Here is a 4540-nt window from a genome sequence, read left to right as displayed (position 1 = left end):
AAAAAAGGGAAAAACTCAAATTTTGGTGCCAAAATCTCATTTTTCTGTAGGATCTTCCCAATTTTTTTGGGCTTGGGACTGGAAAAATGGAAAAAATGGGGAAAAAAATCCAAATTTTGGTGCCAAAATCCTATTTTACCATTGGATTCTCCCAAGTTTTTTGGATTTGGGGCTGGAAAAATGGGAAAAAGAAAGGAAAAAATGGGGAAAAATCTAAATTTTGGTGCCAAAATCTCATTTTTCTGTAGGATCTTCCCAATTTTTTGGGGTTGGGGAGTGGAAAAATGGAAAAAAAAAAAAAGGGAAAAAAATGGGGAAAAATCCAAGTTTTGGTGCCAAAATCTCATTTTTCCATGGGAATTTCCCCAATTTTACAGCTCCCAATAATCCCAGGGTGGATTTCCAGGATTTTAGGGAAATTTTCCACCTCAGAGTTGGGATCTGGAATAGAAATCCCTGCTTGGAATGCAGATTCAGGGCTGGAAAAATGGGGAAAAAAAGTGAAAAAAAACCAAATTTTGGGGATTTTTTGGGGTCAAAATCTCATTTTTCCATGGGAATTCCCCATTTTTGCAACTCTCAATAACCCCAGCGTGCATTTCCAGGATTTTGGGTGCAAATTCCAGAATTTTCCCCCCCAGAGTCAGGAGTGGAGGTGCCACAAATCCCTCCTGGGAATGCGGATTTGGGGCTGGAAAATGGGGAAAAAAAGTGGAAAAAAATCAAATTTTGGGGATTTTTTTTTGCCCAAAATCTCATTTTCCCATCAGAATTTTCCCGTTTTGTGGATCCCAATTAATCCAGGGTGGATTTCCAGGATTTTAGGGAAATTTTCCCCCTCAGAGTTGGGATCAGGAATAGAAATCCCTCCTGGGAATGCGGATTTGGGGATGGAAAAATGGGGAAAAAAAGTGGAAAAAAATCAAATTTGGGGGATTTTTTTTGCCCAAAATCTCATTTTCCCACCAGAATTTTCCCGTTTTGTGGATCCCAATAACCCCAGGGTGCATTTCCAGGATTTTGGGTGCAAATCCCTGAATTTTCAGCCCCAGGGTCAGGAGTGGAGGTGCCACGAATCCCTCCTGGGAATGCGGATTCGGGGCTGGGAAACCCCAAATTTTGGGGTTTTTTTTTGCCCAAAACCTCATTTTTCCATGGGAATTCCCCCATTTTTGCAGATCCCAATAACCCCAGGGTGGATTTCCAGGATTTTTTTGGGAAATCCCTGAATTTTCAGCCCCAGAGTCAGGAGTGGAGGTGCCACAAATCCCTCCTGGGAATGCGGATTCGGGGCTGGAAAAACGGAGGAAAAATGGGGAAAAAAACCCAAATTTTGGGGTTTTTTTTTGCCCAAAATCTCATTTTCCCACCAGAATTTTCCCATTTTGTGGATTTTGGGTGGAAATCGCTGATTTTTTCCCCAGATTCGGGAGTGGCGGCGCCGTGCCCGGGGCAGGATCCATGGCCAGGCCGAGCGAGCTCTGAGTCGGCGGCGGATTTGGGATCCAATTCCAGGGCCATGTATCCTACAAGGTGATTTGGGGTTGGGAGAAAAACCCAAAATTTCTTGTCCCTGAATTTCTGCCCCTTTTTTCCCAAATTCCCACCTTCTTCCCCCGGTTTTCTGCCCCTGTTCTCCCAAATTTCAGCTCCTTTTTCCTAAATTTTTGTCTTTTCTCCCCAAATTTTAGGGTGGTCCCAACCCCCCAAAGCCACCTCAGGTCCCTCAGGTTGATCCCAAATCCACCTCAGGATGTCCCATCCCCTTGGTGCCTCCTCAGGGTGGTCTCAACGCCCTTGATGCCGCCTTAGGTCCCTCAGGGTGGTCCCAAATCCACCTCAGGGTGGTCTCAACCCCAAAAGCCACCTCAGGTCCCTCAGCGTGATCCCAACCCCCAAATCCACCTCAGGGTGGTCCCAAGCCCCGAAGCCACCTCAGGTCCCTCAGGTTGATCCCAAATCTTCCTCAGGGTGGTCTCAACCCCCTTGGTGCCACCTTAGTTCCCTCAAGGTGGTCCCGACCCCCTTGGTGTCCCCTCAGGTTGATCCCAACTCTCAAAGCCACCTTAGATGCCTCATGGTGGTCCCATATCCACCTCAGGGTGGTCCCAATTCCCTCAGATCCCTCAGGGTGACCCCAAAGCCATCTCAGGTCCCTCAGGATGATCTCAATGCCCAAATCCATCTCAGGGTGGTCCCAACCCCCTTGGAGCCTCTCAGGATGACCCCAAAGCCATCTCAGGTCCCTCAGGGTGGTCCCAACCCCCAAATCCATCTCAGGGTGGTCCCAACCCCCATGGTGCCATCTCAAGGTGGTCCCAAGCCATTGGTGCCACCTCAGGGTGATCCAAACCCCCATGGTGCCACCTCAGGTCCCTCAGGTTGATCCCAAATCCACCTCAGGATGTCCCATCCCCTTGGTGCCTGCTCAGGGTGGTCTCAACGCCCTTGATGCCACCTTAGGTCCCTCAGGGTGGTCCCAAATCCACCTCAGGGTGGTCCCAACCCCCTTGGTGCCACCTCAGGGTGATCCCGATCCCCTTGGTGCCACCTCAGGATGGTCCCAAGCCCCTTGGTGCCACCTCAGGTCCCTCAGGGTGGTCCCAAATCCACCTCAGCGTGATCCCAACCCCCAAATCCACCTCAGGACAGTCCCAACCCCCAAAGCCACCTCAGGTTCCTCAGGTTGATCCCAAATCTACCTCAGGGTGGTCCCAACCCCCTTGCTGCCACCTCAGGGTGGTCCCAACCCCCTTGCTGCCACCTGGCGGCGCCGGCGCCCGGCCAGGCCCAGCCCGGGGGCGGCGTCGGGGTCAATCCGCCGCCGCCCGAGACCTCCAACCCCAACAAACCCAAGCGCCAAACCAACCAGCTGCAGTATCTGCTCAAGGTGGTCCTCAAGACCCTCTGGAAGCATCAGTTCGCGTGGCCCTTCCAGCAGCCCGTGGACGCCGTCAAGCTCAACCTCCCGGTGAGCTCGGGAGAGGGTTGGGGTTCTCCAGGAGCTGGAGAGGGTTGGGGTTCTCCAGGAGCTGGAGAGGGTTGGGGTTCTCCAGGAGCTGGAGAGGGTTGGGGTTCTCCAGGAGCTGGAGAGGGTTGGGGTTCTCCAGGAACTGGAGAGGGTTGGGGGCCTGCAGGAGCTGGAGAGGGTTGGGGGTCTGCAGGAGCTGGAGAAGGTTGGGGTTCTCCAGGAAATGGAGAAGGTTGGGGTTCTCCAGGAACTGGAGAAGGTTGGGGGTCTGCAGGAGCTGGAGAGGGTTGGGGTTCTCCAGGAACTGGAGAGGGTTGGGGGCCTGCAGGAGCTGGAGAGGGTTGGGGGTCTGCAGGAGCTGGAGAAGGTTGGGGTTCTCCAGGAAATGGAGAAGGTTGGGGTTCTCCAGGAACTGGAGAAGGTTGGGGGTCTGCAGGAGCTGGAGAGGGTTGGGGTTCTCCAGGAACTGGAGAGGGTTGGGGGCCTGCAGGAGCTGGAGAGGGTTGGGGGTCTGCAGGAGCTGGAGAAGGTTGGGGTTCTCCAGGAAATGGAGAAGGTTGGGGTTCTCCAGGAACTGGAGAAGGTCGGGGACCTGCAGGAACTGGAGAGGGTTGGGGTTCTCCAGGGGTTGGGGAATGTTGGGGGTCTACAGGAACTGGGGAATGATCCCGTGGTTGAGTCGATGACCCCGTGGTTGAGTTGATGACCCCATGCTTGGGTTGATGATCCAGTGGTTGAGTTGATGACCCCATGGTTGAGTCGATGACCCCATGGTTGAGTCGATGATCCCATGGTTGGGTTGATGACCCCGTGGTTGGGTTGGTGACCCCATGGTTGAGTCGATGACCCCATGGTTGAGTCGATGACCCCATGGATGGATTGGATGATCCAGTGATTTGGTTGATGACGCAGTGGTTGAGTCAGTGATCCCGTGGATGGATGACCCAATGGTTCACCTGATGATCCGTGAGTTGATGATCCAGTGGTTGAGTTGGTGACCCCATGGATGGATTGGATGTCCCCACGGTTGGGTTGATGACCCCATGGTTGAGTCGATGACCCCATGGATGGATTGGATGTCGCCATGGTTGAGTTGATGACCCAGTGGTTGAGTCAATGACCCAGTGGTTGAGTCGATGACCTCATGGTTGAGTTGATGACCCCGTGGTTGAGTCGATGACCCCATGGTTGAGTCGATGACCCCATGGTTGAGTCGATGACCCCATGGTTGAGTTGATGATCCTGTGGTTGAGGCGATGACCCCATGGTTGAGTCGATGACCCCATGGTTGAGTTGATGATCCTGTGGTTGAGGCGATGACCCCATGGTTGAGTCGATGACCCCATGGTTGAGTTGATGATCCTGTGGTTGAGGCGATGACCCCATGGTTGAGTCGATGACCCCATGGTTGAGTTGATGATCCTGTGGTTGAGGCGATGACCCCATGGTTGAGTCGATGACCTCATGGTTGAGTTGATGACCCCACGGTTGAGTCAATGACCCCATGGTTGGATTGGATGTCCCCGGGGTTGAGTTGATGACCCCATGGTTGGGTCGATGACCCCCTGG

At 53.1% G+C, this 4540-nt stretch overlaps 1 protein-coding gene across 1 annotated transcript in view; it reads left to right on the top strand.

Annotated features, from left to right (window-relative positions):
* Positions 1 to 2774: 2774 nt before the first annotated feature.
* The window catches only part of LOC102043769 (bromodomain-containing protein 2-like), a gene marked incomplete at its 3' end in the record, with an annotated part of 31577 nt that continues 29811 nt past the window's right edge, over positions 2775 to 4540 (top strand). Inside the window, exon 1 of the mRNA XM_031065586.1 lies at positions 2775 to 2971. The remainder of the gene's footprint in view (positions 2972 to 4540) is intronic.

The sequence above is a fragment of the Geospiza fortis genome, unplaced genomic scaffold (assembly GCF_000277835.1).
Source record: "Geospiza fortis unplaced genomic scaffold, GeoFor_1.0 scaffold739, whole genome shotgun sequence".
Classification (NCBI taxonomy): domain Eukaryota; kingdom Metazoa; phylum Chordata; class Aves; order Passeriformes; family Thraupidae; genus Geospiza; species Geospiza fortis.
The sequence above is the reverse complement of the archived record's forward strand: the minus strand, read 5'-3'. Positions and strand labels throughout refer to the sequence as shown.